Here is a 14,310-nt window from a genome sequence, read left to right on the forward strand (position 1 = left end):
TCTGGGCATTCCCCGGGAGGAGCTGGAGGAAGTGTCTGGAGAGAGGGAAGTCTGGGCATCTTTGGTTAGGCTGCTGCCCCCGCGACCCGGTCCCGAATAAGCGGAGGAAAATGGATGGAAATGGATGGCCTAGTATTCCGAGAGTCAAGCCTTGGTTTGAATACAAAATTACTGTGTAAAATAAATTAAATATACAAATGAAAAGAATGTGACTATATTCCTTAAAACATATGTACAACAAAAGTCAAAGTCTGTGTTACATAAAGGCAGAATGGATGCTTTAATGTGCCATGGTCTGCTTGCTGTTTGACAGTTGCATCTCATCTTTCAACCTGTCATCTTTCAGATGGCTTTTCTGTCTCCTCTAAACCAGAGTCAATGTCAGGCAAAAGGTGGTCCTGCTGCCCAACATGTCTGCAACTAAGTGTTTGAAAGGGCTGCTAAATGGACGTCTCCCCATTTTTCTTCCAGGGAAGGTCGAAGCAGTAATTGTAGAGGGTGTATTACCATAAAGGGCGGCCCCAGCTGTCTGCTGTGATTCACTTTAGTGCGCCATGTTCTGTAAGCCAAGAGGGGAGATCTCACTTTGGCCACTTTTCAGAAAACTCATTTCTAGCCCCGATAACAAGAAGGCTAGTGAACTGTAGAGAAAATCATAAATAGTTCAAGCATTGCCACGAACATTGACGGCTTCTCATTATTACACAATTGAGGTCAAGTTAACATTAAAACTTTAATTTTACAATTAATGTCATCTACAGTTTGAATTGGAAGACAAAGTGAGAGGAGGCACATGAGCAGCTGCACAGAGTAAAGTGATTCAGTTAATATTTAAAAAAAAAAAAGCTGCGATAATCTTACCATCCTCATTACATGTAGAAAGTGTCAGCTGTGATTTTAGATTCCTCCAGAATACATTCATTATTCTCCTCCATATCCATAACCTAAAACAATATCACAGGTCATATACCGTCTTAAAATATTTGCCTTTTTTACACATTTCTCTCTCAAAACTTTAACCAGTTAATGGTCAGTTGTGTTTAATGGTCAATTCTCAGTGTGCAATTGTCTAAGACTTACATTTCTTACACTTTGACTGACTGGTAACCTGTCGAGGGTGGAGCCTTCTCCCACTCTTTCACCTAATGTGTGGACAAGATGAGCAGCTTTGAAAGTGGATGGATGGATGTCATATTCCTACATTTAATGTGGATGAGAAAACAAAAACATAGTTATATCGAGGGAATGCAGCACTATCTCTAACTAAACTCTAACTGAATGTCAGTGCACAGGAGTCAAAGACAGACAAATGCCAGCCGTTTTCCAAGATGCTCTGTAATTGGAGTCCCAGAACGTGCGTGCGCCACGCTGACCGAGCTTGTTATGCAGGCTGCAGCAGGACCTCGGGCTGCTGGGGAAATACAGTTTTATTGAATAAATAGACTGATTTAGCCATAAGAAATACCTGATGGAACTTGAGATAATCTTTGCCATCCACATTACATGTAAAAAGTGTCAGCGCTGACGCCACCCAGCACTTGAAGGATGACTCGCGCTGGGTGGTGTGCAGTGTCATTGCTGGTGTTCACAGACCAGGTTTTACTGTAGCAAACCCCTGCTACTTCAGAAGTGATACAATCATGTTTTACTTGCAGTAGGTAAAAGAAAAAAAAAAAGATTCCTAAATAGTCACTGAAATTTAAGACCAAAACCAGAGAAGATATCTAAAAATACAGTACAACTCAAATACATTATTCTTATCCATAACAACATGGAAACTAGTATAAATTTAAAGCTTGTATAATTTTTTCCAATAAAAATTTTATTTTTTCAACGGATTAAGATGAATCTGTGTAGAAATGTTTGTCTATGCATGGTGAAACACCAGAAAAGGCACATTTACTGTACTGCTTAGAGATGCTTTCCATAATCTGCTTTGGAGAGACGTTGATTAGTTTTGCTGGGTTACACCTGTCCAGTGGACGGTGCCAAGCCAGCTTGACTTCATTACTTCAGTAAATAATGTGTTTGTGTTCATAATATTTAGCTGGTTGGCCAATGACATTTTCACTGTATGCTAACAACAGTGAGGTGGAACAAATGCACACGTGACACTAGATCCTCCATCACTGGCTGTATTATAGAATTCAAATGCAATTTTATGTGCAATTTACTTGTGAGAACAACAAAATTAATATTGATAAGTCTCATAATATATAAAATAGTAAAATTATGTTTCATGAATATTCCTTAAAAGCCTTGCTTCCAATATTTACATTAACTTGAGTTCAACATCTTTGTAGGAGCTTTTCATTAGGGGTTTCAATTTGTTGTTTTATTTTGTTGGTTCTGAAGATAAATAGTTAAAATATTTTCCCACCAGCTCAAACTGCTGAACTCCTTTCATAACAGAAAGACTGAGATTATTGCCATGTTTGTTTCTGTTTGGAATTCAAGATAAAGAGCCACACTTCTATTTTTGATGTCCACCTGCTATGTGTATATAACCCTCCAGGGCATGTGTGTGTGACATTCTATTGTATTTTAGCTTATATAACACACAGTAAACATATGTCAATATGCTTTCATTAATATTTTAAGTATTGTTACAATGCTACATAACCATTATTCAATATCACTGATAACCAGCATTTTAATCAATTTTCTCTCACATGTAGATTCACAGAGTTACCAGGTAAAGTGCAGATTTCTTCATGCATGTAAATATGGCCACTTAAGAAAGATTGCCCCACAGACAGACTGTAATATCACTCTTAAGTAACAAGTCAAACACCCTTGACTATTCCTATTATTGTGGTAGAGCCTTTCAAGTTTGAACTCTGCACAAGAGCCAACATCTTGTTTTGTTGCCTGGCACCAGTATTTATGTTCCCCTAATCAATGTCACCTCCCATTCAGTCATATACTGACATAATATATTCATTTGTATGCATAGCAGCTACCTTACCCTCACCACACCCAAGCTCATAGCAGAAGTACATTTGAATAATTCAGAGGCCGCAAACACCAAGCTCTAAATTGTATATTAATTCTAAAATTACACACCACCCCCTGGGCACGGGTTACACTTTTAATAACTCATCCCAGCTGTACAGAGGAGCGGTGAACGCTGTGTTGCACTACACTTTGACAGAATGATTGGAAGACTCCCGGTTTTTCCATCTAGCTTCTCACTATTTTGCCACACTTTAATTTGTAATAGTTTTCATACAATAAATCTTAATCAAGTTACAGTAGATTGTACACAGTTTTTTTTCTGTGCAGGGAGAAAAGTAGTTTTATTTTAAAGACAGGCTGTGTGACTGCACTGCACCATCTGCTAATGAGCACCACTGGCACTTAGATGAGCTGCTGACTTTAAAGAAAAAAAATCCTATAGGATTTTCCTCTTGAATCCCCATAGGACTTTGAAGCTAGCTTTACAGGCCCACTTATGCTCCTTGACCCACTAAGCCATAAGATGACAGATGTATCTGGCCTAAATACTATATAATGCAACTCTGTCACCGCCTCAGGGGAGGAAGCTAGCTATACCTGTCATGGTCACACTGTACTTCAAAGAGCATTAGACTGCATTTTCAGTGTGGGTCTTCAAGCTTAGTTTGAAGTGTCTGCTCATATCAATTTTTTAAATGTCCACATCCTTGGATATGGCTCATAAGCTGTCTCAATGTTTTATCCTGCATCCAGTTGAGAAAAACAAAATTAGGACATTCATGTTAATGTATTGTAGAGCATGCACCCTTGCATTGAGCTGAGTCTCATGCCGGAAGAGCCAGGTGACTCCACACACACACACACACACACACACACACACGCACACACACAAATGGGATAAAATAAAATTATCCTTGGGCTAAACTAGACTTTCCAAATGGTATTGCACCCAGAGAGTCCCATTAAGATAAAAAGTTGTTTCGCAGGGTTTCTGATGCTTGGAAGAAGCATTATTCATCATTTTACAGCTGCTCCTTTTTCAATGGAAAAATGCTGTTTGGACCAGTGTGTGCCATGTGATGAAAGCGGAAGTTGTAGTAATGTGGTTTGGCCGCTATGCCAGATTTACTTCACAGCCCAACACTGCTGCTGGGGGCTTGGATAAAACAAATCAAAACCAAAACTGTCAGCATGGCTAGAAACCACCAGTGGTACATGTGAAAATATATAATTTTATACAAATTTATTTGTAAATAAATTTAGGGAACTAACCCTTCTCAACACCTGCACTGAAAATCCTTTTTACGCCTGCGTACTGTATATCTGTAAGGACCCTGGTGTTGTAAATAGAACAAAACTGTTATTCATGTTGTTAGGTACATCTACGTGTGTTTTGCTATACAAAATCAAAATATACATTTTACCTAAATTAACAGTCTAACTAGGATTGTTGCATTTACAGGGGAAAAGAAGAAAAAAAGTACCCAAAGCCATCAGTATGTAACCTACATTAGTTAGATTTTTAATAACATGATAAAAAGCATAGTATTTTCCATCCTACCTGCATGTAAACTAAACTCACCTGGTGTCCCAGGTGTAAGTCACTTCCTAATTAGATGGCAAGAATGTAAACCAGCAGGACTCAGCACTGTGTGAACCTTAATTTGCAGCAGTCAAATGTTTCCTGCCTGAGAGCAGACTTCTAATGAGCAACAATCTGTGAGAAATTATTGTTCAAATAGTGTTTTAATGCTGATTAAATTAAATAGCTCTCCTGCTCTCACCCCGGTTACAGATTTAATATGGTAAGTCGACTGTTTCACTGTTTAAATAAAAAAAAAAAATATATATGTATATTTTTCAGCAACAGAAGAATAAATCTACTTGAGTAGTTTGGAACCACTCTTCTAATGGAAGACAGATTTGTGTAACATTTGATTTATTTGAAAACCAAATCAACTTTACACTCCAGCTCTCTTATGAATTCTGATGTGGCAAATTCAGTTATGTTTAAAAATAAATCCTTTAGTTGCTTTTGAAGTAATTTCTTTTTGTTTTATTTTATTCATTCTTTTGAATGTTGTTTACACAAAAGGTTCATATTGTAGTTGTCTGACTTGGCTTTGAGAGTGAATTATTCATGCTCACAAACAATGACTCTTCTGGGTCATCAGAAATATGATTTATGAGCTTTGCCCTAGTATACTGTTATAGCATACAGTTTATTATCAGATTATTTGCATAATGAACTTCCAAACTATGTTAAAGAGTCCATGGCATGCTCATTTCCGGTCATTTAATGTGTAATCTTGGGTATCTCTAGATTAGCTTTGCACCCATCATAACTCAAAATAGTCTAATTATTTCAGAATGATAAAACCAGAGAAGCGCTTCCTAAAAATGAGAGGATAGTTCATGAATGTGTACAACTCCTGTTGCCACTATTGTTGCAAGTGGACAGCAGGACAAACTGCAATGGCATAAATTAATTTGAATTTCAACTCCATAGACAGTTAAACAACGGTATATGTACCAATAAAAAAAGATGTGTAACACTCTAAACTTCTTCTTCTTTCGGCTGTTCCCGTTAGAGGTCCCCACAGCGAATCATCTGTTTCCATCTAACTCTATCCTCAGTTTACAACAGTTCTCTCTAACTTTACAGAAACAAGCATTAACAGACATGCAACTTGTGTGTTTTTCTTTTATTTTCTCTCTTAGCGTTAAGTCCCACTGAGTAATGGAAACATCATTCTCTTTCAAGTACTGTAGCTCTGAGGTCAGTAAATCCAACTGGTGGTCGTTAATCTGCATGTTAACCAGCAACACATCACATGTGGCAGACACACTGGCCTCAAGCAGTCAAAACAAACAAATTCAGCGTTGAACAGCTGATCACTAACCACCATGAGGGCTTCACAGGGCAGATGCTTGTAGGTTAGACCTGGTCAGGTAAAGCAGCAGGTCCCTGCACAGGAGTGTTTCCGGACATGCCGTAACCTCAGGCCCTGTACTTTTCTCCACATCCTCTGGTCACAGTGCAGCAGCAGGAGAGAAAATACTGTATATCACAAAACCGGTCACAGTCGAAAAATTCTGCTTTAACAATGGCACCAGTGAATGTCACGCAAGCTCACATTAAGGCACAACTGCCTGGAAATTGTGACCATTCAAGGAAATCCTTAAACTATCACAATACTTTTTGTCAGCAAAAACAAGTCTCACAATTGAGAGTTTGTGAGACTTGTATGAGTTGCTTCTGCATAGAAATACTAGAACATGTGTTCACCTAATTTTTGAGCTTTAGGTCACATCAAAGATGATAATTCACTATTGTAACAATGTAGATAAGTCAAAAAAAACAAGGAAAAGCATGCCATGGGCTCTTTAAAGTGCTAGTTTGAAAATGAAAACACACCCAGGTGTAAAAAAAAGAGTGATAGGTGTCAAGACGATCATCGCTTCTGCCAAAGGAAGCATAACATGTCACATACTTAGCAAGATAAACAATATTACCATTAACACTTGTCTAAAAATTATAAATGACTCCACACAAAATGTCTGGCACTCCATACTCTGAATATGTAGAATTAAATGGAGTGAGACGAATGTAACTGAGATTCATCAATAATTCTTAGTGATCTTCATGAACCGGTGGTACTTGCAGTAGATAATGATGCAGCCTTGGCAGTAGCAGTGCTTTTTCCCTTCTGAAGGTCAACACAATAATCATAGTAAGGAACATTTTGTTAAAAGGACGGCTCCTGCTCCCAGCCAAGATTAATTTAAATGTACCTTTTATCTGAATGGCACGACTGCATCCGTGTCCAAACATCAAATAACCCCATAAGATGCTCACTCAGCACAGATTTAATTTTTTAAATTTTACTTTCTTGTTCATGGTGTCTAACATGGCTTATGTTTTGTGGCTTCCCATCCCCTAAATATTTCTCAGAAGTCACAGGAACTTCACATTAATTGCCTTACAGCACTGACAACAGGTTTAATATCTAAGACAGAATTTGTGGGTACATTGGGCAGGCATTATAAAAACATTATTGAAAACAGCTAGGGTCTGAGTGTTTCTAACATACCCAGATTCATGATAAGCCTTCAAAGCTCCTCTTTTGTTCCACTCTTAATATCAGTGCTTGCATGTAGAGAGTAGATTTGACTGACAGCACAGCCTTGTCTCGGTGGATGGTCTTGTTGTCAGCAGGGGGTTTAACCTATTGTTTGGAGTAAAACACAACAGCGGTTTTGTCTTGCATGTTGCATCATGGCAAAAACAGCTTTGTTTTGCGATGGCAGTGTGTGCTTTGTCAGTTTTTTTTTACCTTTTGAAAATGTCCTATTGAGTTTAAATAGTAAAACCAACAGAAGGGTACATAACAAATGCCTTGATCTGTCATCCCAGCTTTTCAGCCTGGGGCAGAGACAAACAGCCATTAATTCCATTCAGTTCAGTTTTGTTTGTATAATGCCAAACAACAACAAAAGTCATTTCAAGCCACTTTACATAGTAAGGACTAGATCTTACAGTACTATAAAGAAAACCCCAACAGATCCTCCTTGAGCAAGCACTTGGCAACAGTGGACAGGGAAAACTTTCTTTAACAGAAGAACTCTGGGACAGAACTGGGCTCCTGGAGGGCCACCATGTAGAAATGAAATTTGCTGCTGAAGACCAGTGCGTCATTTTGCTTCTGCTAACCGTCGCCAGTAAAAGGAAAAAAAGAGACATGCATTTGCCATATCGTAAAGATGCCAATGGGCATGAGCAATTTTGCACAGCCCAGTTTTTTTTACACCAGAAACAGTTCTTCTGGAACATGGACTTCAGAGTAGTGTGATTGTACAGTATTTGCATTAGCGCCCCAATTGGAAACATGTGAAATAACACTTGTGCATCATAAAATTTTGGATGATGCATTTTGGTACCCAGGTTTCCAAGCCCTCCTTGTGTAGCTGGAAGCGTAGAGTCTGAAAGAACCCATACCTTGAAAGTGGAGAGAGCTTGGACAAGAGAATGTAGTTATGAGTGCTTAGATTAGAATCAGAATCAGTTTTATTGGCCAGGTGTGATGGACACATGAGGAATTTGACTCAAGTACATCGGCTCTCAATGTGCAGACAGGAAACCAGCATAAGGCTGTGTAATATAACAAAACAAGCAACATTGACAGCAACAAATACTGCAAGCAGTGCAGAATAAGCAGTATAAACAGACAGTAAACAATGCAGGCAACAAGGAATGATCATTGAAATGAGATAAATAGGGATAAAGATGGAGTACTTAAAACTAGAGAGCTGTACGAGTCTGTACGAGGTATATTTACAGGTATTGCACTGAGGGTTATCGTCCAATCATACTGTCGTGGGTTAAGTGTTCATCAGAGTGATGGCCTGAGGGAGGAAACTGTCCCTGTGCCTGGTTGTCTTAGTGCACAGTGACCTGTAACGCTGTCCAGAGGGAAGGAGTTCAAACAGATTGTGTCCGGGGTGTAAGGGGTCTGCAGTGATCCTGTCCACCCTCCTTTTGACCCATGAGGTGTACAGGTCCTCCATGGAGGGCAGGCTCAAAGTGCAGCAGAACAGTGGAAGGAGGTCACAGTACCAGCTTCAGGTAGAATTCCAGATGCTTCCAAAAGAAAATCAGCTTGAGAATCATTTATAGTTTAAGCTGCTTACACTTTACATTTAATTCTGACATAAATCATACCGCTAAATTACTGTATGCACAGTGCTTGAGGCCATGTCTTTTGTGTGTGTGCTTTTGTAGAGCTGCTAGTTATCTCATCCCTCAAGCCATACATATTGTACACAGTGCATTTGGCCGCCCTTAATGCAGTGGGACTGGGGCCATTCTCACACACAAGCAGCGTTTGCGCACAGGGAATACGTAAGTGCTACACACACCAAATCTATTTTATGCCATATGTGTGGTGCATGAATTGCATAAGCAGGGTGTGTGTTTTCATGTTTATACATTTGTATGGATTTATATTTATTGATGTACAATGTACAATATGCATGCTAGTGCACATGCGATATGTGCTGTATGTATAGCAAGCAAGGTTTAAGAAACTGTCGCTCTACAGGATGTCCGGGATGATGGTGTTGAACGCCGAGCTAAAGTCCACAAAGAGGGCCCGTGCATAGGTCCCTGGGGAGTCGAGGTGTTGGCAGGATGTAATGCAGTGCCATGTTCACTGCATCGTCCACTGACCTGTTAGCCCGGTAGGTGAACTGCAGGGGGTCTACAATGTCCTTCGGGTGAGCAAACACTAGTCTTTCAAAGGACTTCATAACTACAGATGTCTGTAGTCATTCAGTCCACCAATGGAGGTTTTCTTGGGGACTGGAATGATGGTGGAGCGTTTGAATCAGGAGGTTTCTATAGCCAGTGACGAGGGGTTGTTGGCTGAAACCTGAGCTTTCAGCTTTTCAGAGTAGCTCCTCTTTGTTGCTCTGATCTCCCTTGCCAGTGTGTTCCTTGCCTGGCTGTACAGAGTCCTGTCCCCACTTCTGTAAGTCTCCTCTTTGGCATGACAAAGCTGCTTGAGTCTTGCTGTTGTTAGGTACTTTCTTAGTTAGATAGATATTGATTAGAGATCTGTTGTATTAGAAGATGTTAGTGTAGCCAGGATGTCTTCCTCAGGCTGTTAAATGCAAGGTTAGTTAAAGCAGAGAAAGGCTGCAGTCAGGGACAAATGTTATTATGAGCAGGTTTGTTGCTCTGAATTAGTCTGCTCAGTCCAGCTCTTTTCTGTTTTGACTACAGGCTTCGCAGCTTTAAGTTTCTTCCTGTAGGTTGGAATAAGATGGACCATACAATGATCAGAGAGTCTGAGGGCTGTGCGGGGGACAGAGTGATAGGCGTCTTTTATTGTTGTGTAGCAGTGGTCCAGGTAACGTGCTGTCTGTGCACTCTGGTTCTGCTTTAATAAAAAATTTAATAATGAATAATTTGTGAGTTTATTTATTTTTTTTACAATGTTATGACATTGTTCATGTAGAGCCAAATGCATTGCACAGGGATACATACAGTTAATTAGGTAATTCAGCACTTTATAAAAATTTTACTTAGGTATCGGATCGGTACTCTGAATCGGCCAATACTGAATCCCAGGCATCTGAATCGGTTTCGGAAGCAAAAAAGGTGGATCGCAGCATCCCTATTTAGCATGAAACTGTTGAATTCACGGGGAGAGTAAAAGGGTTTGCAATTGATAACAAGAGCCTCTAGGTCTGCGGTACATGTCCTCTGTAGCACTGTGACATCTGTGCACCAACCTTCATTTATGTAGAAGTAGATTCCACCTCCTCTCGTTTTCCCGGACAGCTCCTTTACACGATCCGCTCTGTACACCTGGCAGCCCGGTACTTGAAACACACTGTCCGCGATGAGTCGCTGAGCCAGGTCTCCATGAAGCACAAAGCAGCAGAGCGTGCAAAGTCAGTTAGTCCTGTTGACGAGAAGAGTTTCATCCATTTTGTTGACCAGGGAGCGGAGATTAGCCAGCTGAATAGATGGGAGTGAGGTCCGTGTTCCCCTCTGTTATAACCGCACCAAGGCACCAGCGCGTTTTTCATGTCGCCGACATTTTTTCCAGGTCCCGTATATCGCTGCTGCGCCTCCGATCAGAATGTCCATACAGCATTCTTTGTTCACAAAAATCGGAGGAAGGTAGTTTGGTTTGAGTTGTTCGATATTTAACAGTTCTACTTTGGTAAAATAATATAATAATATTAATAAACTTTATTTCTAAGGCACTTTACAGCCCACCTAAGCACAAAGTGCTGTACAATACCGAATAGCAACATAGAACATCATTGCAGTCTATAAACAAATAACACACCACTATCTCTGTAGAGAACTCAAAGCATCAAACGTCAGATAAAAAGGCCTGCCTAAAAAGATGAGTTTTTAAAAGTGACGTAAAAATAGATAACTCAGTTATATTCCAAAGCTCCTGCGGCAACGAATTCCACAGTCTAGCACCGTGGACAGCGAAAAAGTAATCTGGGATGAGTTGCAAAAGACCAAGAAAACAAAGAAAAACAACAAACACAAGAGAGTGTGAGTAACCACGGCTGCCATCGCTGTCGGCGCTATTATACATGTTTCAATCCAAATATATTATAAAAAAGAAAATAAACACTTGCTTGTATAAGCTTTATGTATTAAACTAAAGTACAAAGTCACTGTTACCCTTCCATGTAAAAAGATTAACACAAAAATAATAATTTCATATTTTCCTTTTTAACTTTCCTTCTGTTCCATCTGGGTCAGTTTTCTTCTTGCAGCCTTGTCTGGTTGGCTACAGCCCCATGGACCTTAAACCTCTTAGTCATATTAATAACTGTGGTCAGAGGAACATCAAGCTGCTCAGAGATGGTCTTGAAGCCTTTGCTTGGCAACTATTTTCTTCCACATATTCTCAGGCAACTCTTCTTTCCTTTCTCCTTATCTGTGTTCAGTGTGGTTCACATGATGCACAGCACAATGAGTAGGCTACTTTTTAGGTTGAACAGGATGAATGAGACTGAGGACACATGATACTAATTGAAGACAGTAGTACAGTCCATGTATTCATTACTACTTTCAAGGGGCACCAATAATATTGCTCTGGCCATTGTAGATGCACTAGAAGCAATTATTCAGTGTTTTTAAGATCGTCTTTGATTTTTTTTTTCTTCTTCTGTGGCAAACCAAAGGCTGCAGGTATGCATAACAGCAGAGCTTTTAATCGAGCACTTTTCAGCAACAGTGAGGTATAAGTACCAGTATTTTTAAACACTCCTGTAACTTTCTTTCTTCACTAAATAAGTGTGCAAGTCTAACCTTACTCGTACATCAGTGGTGTCAGCTAAGCTTAAACTGATGTTTACCTTAATGTGTGGATAAAGAAAACTTAAAGCTACGCATTTCTAGCATTATATCATATGTCCCCATATTTAACTTCTGAGTTTAGTCATCAACCAAAAGCCTGAACTATTTTAAACCACCATGTTTACCTAAAGCTGATCCCAAATGGAACTGTTCTTTTAAGTTTTCACTCTTAATAGAATGCTCTTTGTATCTTGATATTGAAACCCAAAATAGCAGTGAAGAAAAAGAAACCGCTCTGCCTTCTGCTTGTTGCCTACCAACTGGACAGCTCACTGTAATGTGAAGTAGTAATGGGAGTAGTGTGGTGTGCTTAAAATTAGTCTGCAATCTCTGATAAATGGGGTTGTTGGTTGAAATGGTCTGTGCTGCATCCTGATGTGGACAGAATGAGAGAGGAGCCAGACCCACATTCAGTCATTAGACAAGAGGATGAAATGGGACGGAAAGCTGCCAAGTGGTTGCCAGGTACTCTCATATCGACTCTCTAGCACATAGACACAGCCAGGGTACCAACACACACACAGTAAGAGGATGGAGGTAACATTTCTTTTAGCCCCGTTACTGCAGTTGAACACATTTAGTGTTTTTTTTATATATAATTTTTTTATGGACTACTGTGTTGTACATGGCATCCATTAGAGAGTAAGTTATGTAACCTCTGTGTAGGCACTGCAAGAATTGAACAAATGCAAATATTGTCTGCTGAGGTACATATAAGCATTGAGTTCATTATCTTTATAACAGCACTGTAAAACCTGAAAGGACTAAGTAACAAGCATAGTAACTCAATAAAAAGCAGGTAGACAGAGTGATGGATATGCAGTGTAGATGTGATTTAATTAGCTGTCTCTGCCACAGTGGTTCTACAGCATAAAAGTAGTTAAAACATCTAGCTGAGCAAATAGATGTAGATAATTGTGGAATCAGAAGTGTAAATTGTATTTTACTTGCTATTGGAGAGAAAGAAATGAGTTTGCATTAAAATCAACAAGTTCTCAAACAGGATCTTTAAAATAAAAAACAAATTACATATCCAGTGACACAGTTGGGGTTTGATAGCATTTTTTGAGTCAGCTTTTCAAATCTGAATTTTTGCTATTGAATATAATTAGGTTTAGCTTTTTTACACTTGCAAGTTATTAAAGTTATAATACTTTAAATTCAATTAGCATTTGTAATTACAGTTTGTGGGCTGAGAAGGCAGAAACACTGCACTAATGAGGCAGTCTAATAATCTTCACAACAAAAAGAGTGGATTGAGAATAGATTAGAATATTTTTCCAGCTAAGGAGCCATCTCTAACCAGTCCTTTCTCTTGCCAACGTGACTTATTTTTCTCATTATGGTGTGATCTCAGTCTTTTTTTTTTTTTCTTAGATCAGGAGTTTAATTAATCCACTGTGGTGCAAAGTTGTAAAACATTAAAATATCTTAATGTGGTGGAAGGTGGTGTATATGGCATCTGTGGTTTGGCTATTAACATTTTATTGGACTATTGTAAAATATAGTTTTTTTTTTGATACTCTTTGTATTTACAGTAATGTCCTTTGTACTCTGCAAACTGTTCTGTGATGAATGTGATGGACAGAATTTTATGAATAATTTGGACATGACACAAACAAACATCATTTGTGGTTAGTTATTTGTTGACAGCTTCAAGGTGCACGTTTGGCAGGCAACACCCCCTTGTCCCACATCAGCCTCCTGTTCTTACATGGGAAATTTTTCTGTCTTGGTTAAAAATGTAATGCATTTTCCCTATATTGTATCATTTGAGTCACACAAGAGTATTATTTGCTGTTACTGTTGTCAGTAGCTTTGACCCTTGCTTTATTCTTTCTTTTTTACTGTGGCCACTTTTACTGTTAAGAAGAAATGGCATTTCACTGTTCAGTCACTTGTTCATTTTGTTCAAAAGTTAATGTCTGCCATTTGAGTACAAATGCTTTCTCTTCATTCAGGTTTTTCTTTATAGCTGACTTAGAAACCACAGATGCAGAGTAGGGCTGGAAAGGTTTCAGATCAGCAGGTTTCACACCTCAGTGTTTTTTCATTAATGATACCAATGATTTGTTCTTTAGTGTTAGACTAGATTGAATTGAATTCATTAAACACAATAATACAGGCAAAAGAAAAAAGAGCCATGTTAATGAAAATTAAAACGGTACCCGGCACAGCTATGACCAAAATATCTGTACAATAGATAAGTGCATATGTTGACCTACAGTCACACCCTGAAGCATCACAGGTTTTTAAGATTTCACTTGTGCTTTGTCTTTTACAGGTAGGACTATAGAACAGACTCACTGAGGTGGAAGGGAAGTCATCAATGTTTTAAACATACCGGGTTACTTGGCTCTAAAGGGCTAAAATGCTCTTATGCCTCAAATAGCTTCTCATAAAATGTGCACCAGTTGTTTATGCCACCAGGAGTAAAAGTGTTGTCACAGTGCTGC

At 39.1% G+C, this 14,310-nt stretch overlaps 1 protein-coding gene and 1 long non-coding RNA gene across 2 annotated transcripts in view; both read left to right on the plus strand.

Annotated features, from left to right (window-relative positions):
- The window catches only part of fstl5 (follistatin-like 5), a 160,889-nt gene that overhangs the window by 33,351 nt on the left and 113,228 nt on the right, over positions 1-14,310 (plus strand). The window lies entirely within an intron of this gene.
- Positions 8,539-9,095, plus strand: LOC109973328 (uncharacterized). The gene is made up of 3 exons (XR_002276799.1): positions 8,539-8,584; positions 8,741-8,860; positions 9,060-9,095. It is a non-coding gene; the product is annotated as an uncharacterized LOC109973328 (long non-coding RNA).

This window comes from Monopterus albus, unplaced genomic scaffold (assembly GCF_001952655.1).
Source record: "Monopterus albus unplaced genomic scaffold, M_albus_1.0 scaffold289.1, whole genome shotgun sequence".
In the NCBI taxonomy this organism is placed as follows: Eukaryota; Metazoa; Chordata; class Actinopteri; order Synbranchiformes; family Synbranchidae; genus Monopterus; species Monopterus albus.